Here is a 16,307-nt window from a genome sequence, read left to right as displayed (position 1 = left end):
CTCACGACCTGAGTTAGTCATAACAACAGAGTCTATCTAAGGGACAATTAGGTTAGTAGGACACAATCAGCGTCTAGCAAAACAAACTGAATGTGTTACCCTACTTCTATGAAAACTCCTGCCTTGCCCCCTCCTGCCTACCCTTGCCCCTCAAAAACAGAAAGAAGAAGAATAATTAGACCTCTTGGCTGCTTGACCTCCTTTTTACTGTGCACAGACTTCTAATGCAATGAAAGTTAACAGAAAATTAAGAAAGAAGGGAGAAAAAGCAAAGCAGGAAAAGCCACTGACTCATAGTCACACAAAACTGTCCTAGCTTTTAATAAAAAGATTTCTCAACAAACTTAAGTAAATCATGGCTATACTTTATGTTTTAAAATTTACCTTCTGAGGAACTAAATTCGATCGCTGTTACAGTCTTCTTCACACCACAGAACCGAACAAGTCTTTGAATGGATTCTGTGGCGTTGAGCAAGGCAGCTGCTGGGCAGACTCTCTCAGCAAACTCTGCCCAGTCATGTCCCTCCTGCCTGCACCGCGGTGCAGTCCCCCCTGCTCTTCTCAACACGCACGACAAATCATGCCAAACCTTTACATTCACTAGAAACAAATGTACTTTCTCTGGCACACTTATCACGTGAAACTATGATTTTATGAAGATACTATCCAAAGAATAAGGATGCCTATTGTAAATTAATAGTGGCAATAACAAACATGTTATGCTGAGGAAGCTACCTAGGACTGCACGTGAGACTTTAAACATAAAGGACTCATGGAAAAAACTGAACATCTAATTAGTAGTGATTACAGACTTACACTCAAAATGGAATTATATAATTGACATCTACTTCAGTTTTGTTTTCAGAAACCTTCTGACTCTGCAAAAGTCCATTCCTCTGACTAAAGAACTGATAAAATCTTAGAAAAATGGCAAACAGTAAGAGGCTTTAAAAGCACAGATTTATTAAGGATGGAAACAGCCTTATTTGGGTCTTCACAAGAAACACCTTACATGTCATACTTACAGCTAAAGTCGGGCAGCAACACAGAAGTTAACTTTTAATTTCTCCCAGGATTCACGGAGTATTTACTTACCTTTTAGTGAAACTGCCCTTGTACGTGAAGAAGGCTGGACAGGCCCTGACACACCTTCCCCAGACATGCTCACCTGCTTCCACCTTCCACGCTGATGACCCCAGAGCTGCTCCCCAGCCGGACTGCTCTGCGGTGTTCAAGCCACATGCAACCACCAGCTACCTACTAGACAGGCCATGCGGGCATCCCACAGGCATCCAAGCTCCACGTGAGACATTCCCCACCCCTGCCCCACCAAGAAGCCATGTTTGTTCTTAACTCGGGTAGTTCTGACGAATGCACATTGAATGAGGACGGAGGAAGCGTTCTGTACTCTCGGCGTAAACAGCAGGACTCTGAACTCTACGCTGATCTGGTTAATATTTCTTCTCCTTTGTTCTTCAGCATTAGGCACTATGATAACTTTATCTAAAACTAAGGCAAAACCTGTATTTCCTTGTATCTTAGAGTATTTCCACTTTCCCTTCCCAAGCCAACAGGAGGGATCTGCGCCCTTCTGACAGTCACTGATTTGATGGTGCCCCGCGTGGGAGGACATCTTGGCACCGCAGTGACAAGGGCAGACCAGCGGTAAGCGTATTTTGTATAGAGCTCTGAGAAGGCCTCCAAAACCATACGAGACAAAGTTTGTCCTCCTGACCCCCATGATCACACTCCTTCTGCTTATGAAGGAGGACAGAGACAGTCACAACTGCAAAAGAATTAGAAAACGTAACAGAGAGATGAATAAACTCTTCACGCTTAGTCAAAGACATCTAAACCCCTGCCTTCAATGAGGCAGCAAACACCAGGACACAAATAAAACATCCTAAGAATCTGCAAGAAAGTGAAGTCTCTAATGTCTTTATTTCATCCCATTTCAATAAAGAGCCACAGCTACTCAAAGGTGGGGGACAGGGGTAGGGAGAAAAAAGTGCTGGAACTGGAGATAAAGGACAATATCACCTACCCAGACCCTCTGCCGTGACTGTGGCCCATCCCAGACGCCCGTCCGCTTGCTTTCTTATCTTCTCCAAAACTCATTCAGCCACTGTTTGACCACAGCCAACGTGTCTCCCAGTTGCTGGGAATACAAACAGCACTGAGGCAATTCCGATCCATCAAGTTATTCGTAGGCGAGACATAAAGAAACAGACTTTGCAATATCAGGAAACAAGTATTCCGCCGGACGCCGTGGCACGGACTGCCAGGACAAGAGCTGACGGGAAGGATGCCCAGGCAGCCTGGCAGCCAGGCCAGCCCTGCAGAGAAAACACCCAGGTGCGTCTGAAGGAACTGTGCGAGCTGGCCGGGCAGAGGACGGGGACGTCCCGACTGATGCAGGGAGAGCGGGGCCACCACAAGCAGGGCAGGATCACAGGAGCTAAGGACGCAGCAGAGGAAGCACCAACGCCCAAACCGCAGTTAGGAGACTAAGGGATTGGAAATTATTCAAGACAATAGTTGAAGGATTTTAAACAAGGGAAAAACCTACCTAGAAACAGGTAGAAGGTGTTGGAGGTGTTTCTTTAAAAAATGAATCAATAGGTAGATAGACAAACAAATAAATTTAACTTAATCCTAAAATTTTAAAAGGGGAGAAAAGTTAGAGGACGCTAAAGGGGGAATCTATTTTTTAAAAAAAAGAAAGAAAGAAATAGCACTTCTTCTTGGTAATCTTACTTTTTCTTGGTAATTTTAAAGTATAGTATAGGATCACTTAAGTCTGGATTTTCAAATATAAACTAAATTTCTTCATACATCTCATAAACCAAACTCAACTTAATACATTTTTTTAACAAATATATCTGAGGTCCCCTTTATAATAACCTTGATTCTATTTTGATGCTAGTTCCTGACCTGCCATTAACTAAGAAGCAAATAAAGAAGTATCAAAGCACTAGAGCTTTTACCCCTATTAAAAACAAAACTTGAAACCATAAAGGTACAAGTAACTCTTTATAATCACATCACAGGAGAGGAAAGGGTCAATCTTCTGAGCACAGTACTCAAGACCTTTGATAAGGTGGTACCTTCCCAGGTTAATTGCCTATGTGCTTCTTCTTGAGTTCATGAATATACAATGTATTTCTGGTCCATCTGGCTTGCCCTTTAAATGTTTTTTAAAATAATTATTGACATTTTGATTGTTCTTTTAAACTTCTAGCAATGAAAAATATGAAAAGATACTAAATAAAACGTATCTGTTTTGAAGTGGAACAACTTTTTACTATGTCAGCATTTGATGAACACAAATCAAATGATAATTTTCCATCAATTCGAATTAGTAATTATTCCTAAGAAGGGAATAACTTAGTTCAACATTTTCTCCATGAGGGGATTATTAGAACATCATAATGGAATTCATTTGGCAAATATATACAGTAAGCACCTTCTATGGGCAGAGAGAGGTTCCTTCCCCTTTACAGAAAAGCCAAACCACTTACCTTGAACTAGGAATGGGCTAGCCTCTAAGGAAGGGAAACATAAGGATACCTAGTGAACATCTTAGTAATCAGGTTCAAATCAATGTCATCTGACTCCTGGTCCTGTTTTAATGTACATCCTAATTGGAGGAGCTCAGTTCTTACTTCGTTCCTTGTTGCCCAAGCCTCTAATTTATACCTAATCACCCAACTGGTCTCTGTCCTGACTCCACACCCCTCCCCATCCCCACCAACGTCATGTCTGGCATACTCCTGTTTTCTCCCAATCCTGGTTCCCATCTCACTCCACTCTGAGATCTTTCAAAAATTCAGAGTTCAGACACCTTTACCCATTTCACAGGGTAAACCTCCCTCACACCACGCCCTGTGGGCCCCTGTGTCTGCCACTCACCCTATACTTCCCTGAAATCAACTGCTCACCTGTCCTGGACGTTCCCTCACTACTAGAATCTACCCAGACCTTCTGCCCCACACAGGCTCTGGGATGCAGCCATCTGCCATTCCCTGAACGGCCAGTTCTGACAAGAACGGTCCCAGGCCCTGCAGGAAACACAAATATGTACAGGACGTGATTCACACCTTCCAGAAGCATATATTCCAGGGAGGAAGCTAAGACAAGTACAACTACAGGGAGAGTCGATAAGCACTAAAGGCCTAAAGAAGCAGAAGAAAGATTTCTTTGTACTTTTTGTACAACATTTGAGCAGAGTCTTAAAGGATAAAGATGATATTTAATCACTGAGATTGAACAGCTGAAGTATAAAAAAATGGACATTAAAAGCAGCTAGAAAAGCATAAAGATAAAGCAGAGAGGCCAGAAAGGGTACAGAATTTATCGAAAAATGTTAAGTTGTCAGATGGGACCAACATCTGGGGGAGAATAAAGACGTGAATCTGGAAAGGCAGGTCAGGGTTGAGGCTGAAGACAGAGGTCCCGATACAGAGCTGTTAAAAACGGGGGAGCCAGGAGTGAGCATACAGATAATACTGCTCACGCCTGTCTCCCACCTTCTGCAATTAATCAAAACGGAGTTTTAAAAGCATAAAGACAGATCTTTGTTTAGATTATTTGTCTACTCACTGTGGGCTACTTCCCAATACCCCCAAATTTCTTTCTTCCACCTGTGCACTGGTGGGACCCAGGAGGAGAGTGGGGAGAACAGTAAAGGAACAAATGGGGAAAGGAGGGGCATAACGGGAAGAGACGCAGACTCATCCTTACAGCCGCTGCAGGTCTCCAGGGAGCAAATGGCCTGCCCCTCTGCTTGCACGCAGGTGTGCCTTCCAAATTCAGAGAAAGCTGGCCTTGATTCGAAACTAAGTTTAACATCAAACGCTGTGCAGCCGATTGGATCATCTTCCCAACGGTCTCAAAATGCATATGCAAATACCCCACAAACTTCACAGTGAAGAAAAATGGATGTTCTTTTGGGTCTTAACTCTGGAAACACTGCCATTCAGAGGCTGACAACCCAGCTCGTGCACAAAAAAGGCCTAGGAACTGCAGCGCGCCCTGCAGGGACCACACCCCGGGAGACAGGGTGCCCTGGCAACCTGAGCACATCGTCGCAGCCCAGGCTCCTTTTTATTCACTGAACCATTAATCACACTCCCGGTGATCTCTCTCCTAAGCCAGACACTCAACTCTTAAACTGAGTTCTGTGGATATTAATTTAACTCACCCTAAGACCCTGTGCTTGGCCTTTGAAAATATACAAAAATGAACCTGGACTCGATCCAGGACTTCAAAACCTTCTTTGTCAAGCTGTCTCTTCTTACATTATTTATGATCTACATATGTGTATATATATATATATTTTTTTTTAAGGTGGGTGTAGAAATGGTGATAAACAAAAAGGGCCTGAATTTATTGATACACTCCAAATTAATTAAAGAAAAAGGTAAACAAAAAATCACTGATAGAAAGTAGTTTTAAAATGGCCACGTAGGCTTGCTTAAGTAAAGAACATAACTTACATGTTAAGGCCTGTATCTGGGACAAGGAGGGCAGCTAGGAAGGACTGGAGAACCAGCCCCTTGTTATCGATGGAAAAAGGAACAGGTTAGTCATCACGCTGTCATCACGCTGTTCCCGAACACTTTCCAGCTCGGCCAGATAAGCAGGACAGGAGAGCCTGGCAAAGTCAAGCCCAGGAGTGAGAGAGAGAACTGCAGGTAGAGCTCGGGCCTTGGGGCCTGGAGGCAAAATCTCTGCTGCCAAGCTAAGGGCTTTGCCCTTAAGCAAAATGCAAACCATCTCGGGGGTAAGGAAGTGGTAAGCTTTCACACCCAGCTGAGAAAAATACCCTAAAAATGCCAAAAATGGTGAGAACAGCACACAGCATAAGCAGTACACTCAAGAGGGACCGTTTGGTTGGGGCAGAACTAAAATTAACACTTAGATGTACTATTTTCTTTCGCTAGTTTGAAGTTGCATTTTCTCTTCTATTATTACTCAATTCTTATTTACAGTTATATGTATTTATCTAATTTATTTTAATTGATTTATAACACTGATTTCAGTAATACCTGGCCACCAGCTGAGCTGAGACATTGGCTACATATGCCAGAAGGGTCTGATTACTAAGCGTGAACTACTCCAAGGGCCGCACACCCTCAGCGAGAAATGATGGTAGCAGTAGGGATGGACTTCCATCGTAAATAATTTTTTAAATGAAAAAATCTTTTTTAAAAAGGCCATGTGGCATTTCTTACTGTTGCCTGAGGAACACCTCCATTAAAATCACTTGCACTACATCAGAGACCAGCAGCTTTCCAATCTGTGTATAACAACCATCTGGGGTACTTGCTTTTAAATGCCAGTGCTTGTACGTATCAAATCAGTGTCTCTGACACAGGCATTCTAAGGACCATAGTTTGAGAAACACAGTAATAAGACAAATGCTTTGAAATTACAGCCTACCACGGTGATGGCAAGAAGGTCACCATGTATTCTTGAACAGCTATACAAGTTTTCTAAAAATTATTTTCAATGTACAAATAGATATAACTATTTCAAGGAATCGTAAGATAAATCCTTTAGGATTGATTTGATTAATCTCTAATAACTGCTTTGTAAGATAGGATTTTCACTGAAACAGGGAACACATATAATAAACAAATGAGAACCAACTTAAGAGAGAGGCATGGCTACAGAGAAAAAGGAAACAGCCCATCATGATCTCTGAATCACGGCAAAAGAAGAAATTAACGGGAGAAACTGGTCATTGGGGTTGCCAAACATTTCAGTCATACATACTGTGCAAGAAGCCACAAGGACACGTAAGTTATTGTCAATACAGCAAAATGACAAACAACAATGAAGCCTGGCCCTCATGAATCAAGGTACCTAATATAATGAAATGTGTATTTATGAAATACTGACCAAACAACCCTGTGATCACCCAGGAGCTTTCTGGCCTTTACTATCTATCTACCACCTCTAACTAAGGACTCTTTCCTAGCACTGGCCTCCATAACGGGAATTTCTTCTTCTTTGATCCTATTTCATAGTAAGGATATAGCAACATACCCTACCGTTCCTCGTTCTAGAGGCAACAGAAATACTTCCCCACTACACAGCTGGGCTCTCGAATATTTGCTGACTTGAATCAAGGCCCTGATATGGGCAATCAGAGGTGCAATGTCACTCTATCCTCAAGTCTTTTTTGAGCACGTATTGTGAATGCAACAAGACTGCTAATTCAAGCAAGTGAAAACAAAACACCACGCCTACTACCAAGAGCATGACAAAGGTAACACACAAGGCAATATGGACTATTCAGGAATCTAGTGGAATGTGGATTAGCAAATTCACATCCTTGAGTTTCAGTTTATTCTCACATTAAATGAAAAGGCCAGTTTAGACAATTTATAAGTTTCCTTCCAGTTCTGAAAGTATTTGATTTAGTGAATTATGGACTTAAGGTCTCCTAAGGGAAACTACAAAATAATGGTGAATGGAAAATGTGATTTTGGAACAGCTGTTCTGTGGTAGTATAAAATACAAACTGCAGATGACCTATGTACAGGATAACCTGGGTACCTTTATCTCTCAGGCACAATCTCTGTACAACCTTAAAATATTCTGTTCAGAACAGAAAGACCATTAATCTAAAAATCTCTTGTGTGGTGAAGAATCTGGGGGGGAAAAAAAAAAAGTACAGATTTTGCTTGTTAAATTTTAAGTGTAAGTGAATAGAAGTAAAGATGAGGTCATCAGGTGACCCTAATCCAGTTAAGACTGGTGTGCTCTTAAGAAGAGGAGGAGACACAGGAAGAAGGCCACCTGACACAGGCAGAGACTGGAGTGGCGCACCTATCAGCCAAGGAGCGTCCAGGACCGCCGCCCACACAGAGGCTGAGAGAAAGGCATGGGGCATGTTCTCCCAGGAGCCTGCACGGGGAGCACAGCCCTGGGGCCAATTTGATTCCTGACTTCTGACCTTCAGAACTGTGAGCGTAAACTTCTGTTGTTTTAAGCCACCCAGTTTGTGGTAATTTGTTGGGGAAGCCCTGGGAAACCAATACAGGAGGTGCTAAGTACCAAACCCAGAGCATCCATCACCTGGACCGTAGCAGTCAAGGGCGCCCAGAATAGCAGCGCCATCGTGAGCAGTGGCTGTGTAGCCCCAGGCTGGTGGCTTTCTGATCAGGAAAGAGGCAGCAACTCCCTTGGCGGCCCGGTATTGGGAAACTTTGCTAGACGCTCAGACTCCCTCCCAGCCACCAAATACTGTTAAACATGGTGTAATAAATTCCTTCCTACTTAAAAGGGAGAGGGAGAGAACGATGAGAATGATTAGAGAAGAGCAGTGGGAGAAGCACCTAATAAAATACAACTCTTCATCAACAGCTGATACTTTGAACACTCTAGGTCACAAAATGACAAAGTGAAGTTGAAAACAATATGCCATTCAACAACCAAAATATTTATCAAATGTAGAAACTTCATTAAAACTTTAGTTCAGGTGTATATTAAAAATGTTTTTAAAAATGCCATTTTTCACTGAATACCTCACCTGCTACTATGCTATTCTAAATGTGTCTAAATACCAAAGACTGTTTAAAAAAAAAAAACACACACACACAAAAGAAGTGAATTTGTACGTTACCATAAAAAATTGAGAATAAACATCAATTTATTCCTATAAAATCAATCCAACAATAAACATTCTTCTTGTATAATGTCTTTCAATTTACCTGTATTTGTTAAATAACAAACCATGCTTAGAAGTAAACTATTTGAAATAAGGACAAGCTATTTGGCTGAAATAAATTACCTATTGTCCAGTTCTGGGTATCTTTATGACAGTATGCAAACATATCCCATTATTTTACTATAGGGTTCAACAGTTAGATATAAAAGGCAATGGAATACTGGCAACTTCTTACATTTTAGAGGTATAACAATTTTTCATAAACATGTCTAACTGTTCCATTTTTCCAATCATAATATAATAGAGGATATGTGGCTTTGCTATGGTTACAACCACAAAAAAATTAGAGTAATTTGCCAGTTAAATATGAGAATATGAGAAAACTATCTTAACAATAAAAAAAACAGAACTGGAAGCACACTAGAAAGAATATTCTAATTTTTTCCATTTTTGAATCAGTATTTAAGTATCTTTCTGCAACTCTCACTTTTTTTGTTGTCCAAAATATAACCCCCAAGGCTCTTGTGGCTTTTTCTACCTGAGGAACTAAGGATGACTGTTCTTTCCCCGCAAAGTTCAGTAAAAACATTAACTCGTGCTGGGAACAATTAAATTATAAATATGGAAATTGCAGGGCAAAAGGGAAGAATGACTAAGGCAGAGAAAGTAGAAATGGCAGCAGAGCTGGGTAGGAGCCTCTTCAGATAAAGCTGGGCAGCAGGGCCTGCATCAGAAGAAACTGAGAAGACATGTGTTTCCCACCACAAAATGTCCTAAGAATAGAGAAAGAGGTGAAATGAAACTAACACTCACTGAGCCTACTACCCTACTTCTACAAAGACGTTGTCATTTACTCCTCAAAGCAATGTGACCTAATAAGCTGAGAAAACTACAGTCTGAACAAATCAAGTAACTCAAGCAAGGTCAGAGGGTAGGAGAGGAGCCTGGGCCTTAGTCTTTTTCACATCACGGTAAACACAGAAAATGATATTTGTGCAGCAAGGTCACACAAAGAGAAGAGGCTGGTAGCAGCCGGTGGCAACTAGCCCTGAAGCTCCAAAGCCCCAGGCCCCGCCCCGAGGTGTCAATATTTCGGCCCACCCAGAACCCACTCCTGGCTAGGACTGGGAAGTCCTACTGTGTAAGCTCAAAACTGTTGCCTCTTCCATCCCACTCAGCCGCTTCTCAGCAGCTGCAACCAGGTCAGCCACAGCCAACTCTACTGAGAGCAAAGAGGCAGGGACCCCGCAAGTACCCCCAGGCCACAAACGCCGTGACTATAGCCTCTCCTTACAAATGCAGGCCCTTTTTAGAATTTTTTTTTTTTTTACTGGAAAAAAAAAGTCTTTTATAAAAGACTTAGTCAATAAATAAATAAATAAAAAGCTAAATAAAATGATTAAATTAGAACGCCAAAAAAAAAAGACTTTGTCAATTTTTCTAACAGGAAAAAAAAATCTGTGCACCCTCTTGCTCATGCCAGAAATTCTCTCTCACAGTGGCAAAAGCAGTCACTCCAGTCGACTTAGAACGAAAACTACTAGTTAAAGAAACACAGCAAAGCACATTCCTTCTAGGGCTATCAGTCAATCAAGCAAAGAAAAATGTCTGACATCAGAGTCCATCTTGGCTTAGCAACAAGAAGGAAGCCGGAGAGAGGGCAAATCCACTCGACATCACAGGATGGGTGTGGGATCCCCCCAAGGCAAAGAATGACAGAAATCCCTGAAAACGTGAATAAATCTGAAAGAGGCTGATATATTTATGAGGCCTCTGAGATTAAACACAAAATTTGGCAATGAATAACTGGGCGTTATTCTGAGAGGACTGGGGAAGATCAAGAGACCGTCACAAGGGATCAAAGGACCAGAAAAGGCGAACACAGTGCCGTGGAAAATCCCTGTCAGCCCAAACATCCATCCTAGAATCAGGTTTAGGCCCTTGGTACTACCTTCTAGGGCAGAGCTGGGCCTCCAGCCCGACTGTATGAAGAAAGTTTTACTGGAACACAGGCACACCCACCTGTTCAGGTATGTCCATGGCTACAGTGGCAGTAGCTGTCACAGAGCCCATACAGCTCACAAAGCCAGAAATATTTACTCTCTCATCCTTCAGAGACAAAGTCTGCGAACCCCTGTTCTCTACAAAAGCAACCTGGTGTGAAAAAACTGCCTTTAACAACTTCCACTGATTATCAATAGAAGACCAATGGCAAGGTTTACAGAAAGGTCTATTTCCGTTAAGTAACAGAAAACATATACATTTCTAAAATTTGATAGACCAATTAAATAACTTCCATTCAGTTACACACTATTCCGATTAACACTTTGGATAGCTATTAGCGAACAGCTCATTGTATCGGCTCATTATATACATAGTATGACAGCTGTTATTTTAACAAAGGTTAAAAAAGAGAAGTTACCCTGCTCAAAAAAAAATAAGGAATGCTTCAAGACCATCTATCTGTCCTTCTCATTCCCACTGCTCACTAAAAACCATGAAATATATTCTCTAAGTGTTTTCCTTATTCTGTAAAGATATATAATACACAGGGATAATCAAACTATTAATCACCAAAAGAGGAATCAGCAGTTTAGAGGTTTTATAACTCTAAGAATGAATGGTTCTACATTAGTTCTATGTATAAGTTCAAAATTTCTCAACTGCCGTTCTATCCTGCAAATAAATATATTTGATTACAATTATATAAATTCCCTATAAAATTGAAGGGAGGAAGAAATGAATTGAAACATTCGAAAGTATGAAGAAATGTTTCTTAAAACATCTTGCTATACATTTATAGAAATGCTGATAAAGTAATTGCTGGTAAGGCAATTCAGAGCAAACATTAATCACACATGTCATTTCCAAAACACCCTTAGTATTATGCTAAGTTTGCTGCCATGTTTTATGAATGATGTAGTAAAACACCTACCCACATAACTCTTGAGCAAATATTTGAAGGGACAAATATATTAATTTGAATGAAAACAGGAATGTGGACAGAGTATTGCTTTATGCAGCTGCCCTGCACATTTTTTAAATACCAAAGCCTGTTTTAAAAAAAAAATCAAACAAAACCTGAAAGGAATTTTGGGGACCTATTACCTAATTAAGCAACTTCTTTTCCAAAACTGCATTAAGTAATCGTTATTCTCTCCTCTCCAGATGCCTTGAACGGTGGCTACGTTAGTAATACTGGAAAGATACTAAAATATCAGACAGTTCCAAAGAAAACAGCTTTTGGCTCTAGAAACACCGTAAAACTCTCTAATGATTTCTCTGACTACATACTTAAGTTAAAAAAAAAAAAAAAGAAATCTACATTTCAGTAAATGCACAAGAGTCGGGAAGAAAACACTTAAATGTCTGCAATAAACCAGAGCCTCACACTGCCAACTGCAACCACCAGAAAGATGAAGGGAGTGGAGTATGAGATCAGATACTCCTGCCCACAGACTACACCCGCGTTCTGGTCATGTGGAAACTACAAAACTGAGTTTTATTATCCGGGTAGGTTAACACCCGAGGCCTCAAACCTCCCCTCCCCACCAGCACGCGGCCATCATACCAGGCGTGCTTTCCTCATTCCTGGAGTAAGTGCTGCTTTAGGGGCTGGAAAAGCGCTCTTGAAACTGTCCAGCCAGGAGAACGTGTGAGTGGGAAAGGGCGTGGAGGGCGCTGCAGGTGTGACCCGAGTCAACGACCCCGAGCAGCACAGCAGTGCAAACTAGGAAATGAGTCTGCACTCCAGGGACGGTCGTTACTTTTTTAACTGAAAAAAAAATTTTTTCAACTGTCGGAAGAGTCCCAAGTAATTGTAAAAACGCTTAAGGATTGGGATTCTGACATTTCTTGGTTTTCATTTTCAGATAATTTCAAAGAACAAGGAGGGGGCTTGTGAGAGAAACGCGTAAAATGAGGAAGGGGCTTGTGAGAACCCCTCCCCCTCTCCATTAGTCACACCAACCGGTGAGTCCAAAGCGCGGCTGAACCTTGAAAGGAGACGAGCACCACGGGGTCCTAGGAACCTGCCGCTGCGCCCTCCTCATTTTACGCCTGTTTCTCTCACAACCTCCCCTTATCTTGCCCGTTTACCCCACACGCCCACCCCCATCTCACAAGCCCCCTCCTCGTTTAACGCGTTTCTCTCACAAACCCCCTCCTCGTTTTACGCGTTTCTCTCACAAGCCCCCTCCTCATTTGGCGCGTTTCCCTCACAAGCCCCCTCTCCTCATTTTGCGTGTTTACCTCTCAACCTCCCCTTATCTTGCCCGTTTACCCCACACGCCGCCCCCCTCCCTTGAGCCCCCGGGGCCGGGGGAAGTGCCCGCCCTCCAGCGGGAGCAGGGCCGTCCTCACCGCGCATTGGCTGCGGAGGCCGTCAGTCTGAAGGGGGCGGGGCCTCCCGCACGAGAGCCGAATCTCAGGACCGCTCATCTTGCAAGGTCCCGGGCTGCCCCAGACCCCGGGAAAGCAACCAGCTTCCACTAGGGGTGCCTTAGCCTTTTAGTTTCGCCGCCCTCCTCCCGCCGTCCCCATAGTTTCTACCCCTTTGACGCCTCCGAGACGCAAAGTTTTTCAAAGCTCCAACATCTCTCCCCCACCCCAGCAAGCTCCCACCTACTCCAGGGCCAAGCGGAGGATGCTGCGGTTTTAGGAGTGAAGCAACCTGTGGACTGGATCTCCTCGACGATAGCGAGGGATCCCTTCCTCTGGAAATGAAATTGCTTACGCTTTATGTTAACCGTTTTGGGGGCACTGGCCTTCATCAAGCGTTACAGCCAAGAATACTCGGCATCAATTCAGCAAGAGTTGCCACAAAGAATTAGCAGAGTTAACTGTATCTCTTGTCTAACTATTCACCCTTTCAGTGTTTGTCTGATAGTCCCAAACGTACCATAAACCTTTTGAGTGAAAGTACTATGCCATTCTCCGACCACACCCGGAGCAGCTCAAGCTCCTGCACAGACCTGACGGGTCTCACACACACATTCTGTACTTTATTCTGTAATGCAACCTGGCGAGACACACTGCTGTAGCCTGCTGGGAGTGTGCATACTCCTTGAAACTGCAAATTCCTCGGAGAAGGAATTAGAAATAGTGGTTCTAATTATAACGGGTACACAATGCTCTACAAACCATGGGCATCTGATCGTTTCAACTGCATCCTTACGATCAGTAGCCTCAAAGGAGGGGAAAAATCATTTCACTTCTGCAATATGTTTCTGACTTTCAATTCCATCACCAACAATGCTCAAGGATGGAAACATATCTTACTGTAAAATAAGTATATTTTTAGTATCTATCCCTAACAAGGACTGCAGCTGTGCAAGAACAAGATTCACCTGTGTGAAACATCATCTCCCAAGGCCTACAGTATATAGGAAAGAGGTAACAGGGATTCTTAAATCTCACTGTAGGATCCTTCCTCTAGGTTGTGTTCGCTTCCTGACCCTGTCCTGGGGCAATGTGGTCTTCTTACTTTTCTCCTTTCTCCTCTGCGCTCCCCCTCGCCTCTATGGCTTTGGCCTCAATGTTCAATGTCTTTATTTCTTTTCCATTGCCACTATCACCACCAATGTTCGCTACTGCCTTGCAATCCCTCTCTCTGACGTTTCCTAGTCCTGACAGAGTCCCAGTAAAGCTCCCTCTCCAACAGGTCGGTCACCCTCCCCGCACTGCTCAAGGCCGGTCTGCAAGGCTCCCACCACCCACCTCTCCTCAGAAGTTCGCTCTGCCCAGTCCGCCTGAGGCTGACGGCTGACAGCTGGACCCAACCAATCCGCGTGGAATAAATAACCGCCGCCGCCAATGAGCGTGCGGCGGGAGGCGGAACTTCGCCAAGTTCCTCGGGTCCCCAAACCGAGACCTGTTGCGCCGCAGCCGTGGCCGCGGAGTTTCTTAGTTACGGCGGCGGCCTCGGACGCCCGAGCCGCACGGGGCACAAGGCTCTCGCCACCGCCCACGACCGGACCAAAGCCCCCGCCCGCTCGGCCGCGCGCCCCGCACAGCCTCCTCTCCCCCTGGCGGGGTCCCGAGGCCGCCGCGCGCGAGCCTGACCTCCCCTCCCGCCTGGCTCCCGCAGGCGGCCCCAGCCGGCGGGGCCCCGACCCGCGCGCCAGAGACACCGGCGGCGACTCACCAAGAAGCGGGGAGCTCTCCGTTCTCCGGCCGGCGAGGGACCCGGGGCGGGCGGGCGGCTCGGCCAGGCGGCGCCGCGCACAGGCCCGCTGGGCCGGGGGCTGTGGCTGCTAGGCCCGGAGCGCTGGCCACCTCCCGCCGCGCCGCCCCCGCGGACGCTGCAGGCACGGGGACCCACCCTGTGCACAGCGAGGCGCGTCCGGAGCGCGAGCTTAGCGGTGGCCCATCCTCCCAAGACTCCCGCTCCTCCTCCCGCGGCCGCTGCTGTCAGGAGTATAAACATCCCGGCATCCCCGAGGAGGGGGCGGGGCGTGCGTCGGCACCGCCCCCACGCCGAGCCCCGCCCCCGAGCCCTGCTCTGGCAGTACGATGCACCCGCTGGCCGCACGATGCATCTGCTGTCCAGTGGCCTCCGCGGAGGGACCCCTCCACTTCCGCGCTGGAGCCCGGGAGGGTCTGGGGGAGCCCTCCTGTGGTCAGACCGAACCCTATTCCCTTCTTTCCGGCCAACTTCCCTCCAAGCCGGGGGTCGGCTGCTTTTTGAGAACTTTATGTTTAGATGCCCTATTTGCAAGCGGTCAGCTGAATTGGTGACAACGCTTTCTTCTTCTGGATCATAGCGTTTTGATCCCATCGTCTTTTCCTAGGTGATGTAACTGCCTCTGCGCTTGAGAAACTTACATTAAAGTAAGAGACCCAGCTTAGAGGACAGTGGCTTTTAGGACATTCCTGAAAGCGGAACTACCTGATTGGTCCTAAGAGTCTTTGGGGGGTGGAGGGACATTTGTTATATCCCAGAACCCTAGTACATGGAACTGCAGAAGGAATGCTTTGAACTCAGCCGCTTCGCTACTTCAATAACCGGACACGCATTACCGGAGGACACGGCTAGAAGGCAGTATAGAGTCAACCACACCTTGATTGTAATCTCAGCTCGGGGGTTATTAACTCTTGAGTATTATGTTATTTCATCTGTCCCAAGTCTCAGTCTCTTTATCTGTAAAAGGAGAATAGTAATAATACCTATCTCTAGAACTAGGCTAGAATTAAATGAGATACAGCAAAATGCTGAAGCACAAGAGCCTGGCATAGAAGTGCTCATTGAGGAGTTGCTATTACTCCTAGGTCCGTTCACTAGTTTGGCTTCCCAACCAAAGGGAGTTGAGCTAAGAATGAGTAGATTATAGCTCAAATGCTTGAAATGTTAAAGCTATGGAATTAAGATTTGGAAAGTTTATTTTTAGAAAGAAAGTAATTCAAAATCTCAATAGTAGATGTTGACTTCAGTGGTTAATAAAGTGTTAATAAACCTGCTAGACACTGTTCTAAGGAATAAAGATACAACCCTTACCAAGACACAAAGTCCCTGCTCTCATGGACCTTATATTGTAGAAAAGGTAATAATAATATAATAAGCCAATAAATGCATACTATGTCAAACGGTGATTCATTAAAAAATAAAGCAGGGGATGAATTGAGAGCC

General features: G+C 44.4%; 1 protein-coding gene across 7 annotated transcripts in view; it reads right to left on the bottom strand.

The window, feature by feature from the left end:
- The window catches only part of NEK7 (NIMA related kinase 7), a 146,862-nt gene extending 131,756 nt beyond the window's left edge, over positions 1 to 15,106 (bottom strand). For 2 of the 7 annotated variants that reach the window (XM_057544815.1, XM_057544814.1), the window contains exon 1: positions 14,826 to 15,106. The gene's annotated coding sequence lies outside the window, so the exon portion shown is untranslated. Of the gene's footprint in view, positions 1 to 384; positions 438 to 14,825 lie in introns of those variants that run through there. The other 5 variants (XM_057544810.1, XM_057544813.1, XM_057544809.1 and 2 more) reach the window with 4 other exon arrangements.
- Between the last annotated feature and the right edge of the window lie 1,201 nt (positions 15,107 to 16,307).

The sequence above is a fragment of the Balaenoptera acutorostrata genome, chromosome 1, assembly GCF_949987535.1.
Source record: "Balaenoptera acutorostrata chromosome 1, mBalAcu1.1, whole genome shotgun sequence".
Classification (NCBI taxonomy): Eukaryota; Metazoa; Chordata; class Mammalia; order Artiodactyla; family Balaenopteridae; genus Balaenoptera; species Balaenoptera acutorostrata.
Note: the sequence above shows the minus strand (reverse complement) of the source record. Positions and strands in the feature narration are given on the sequence as shown.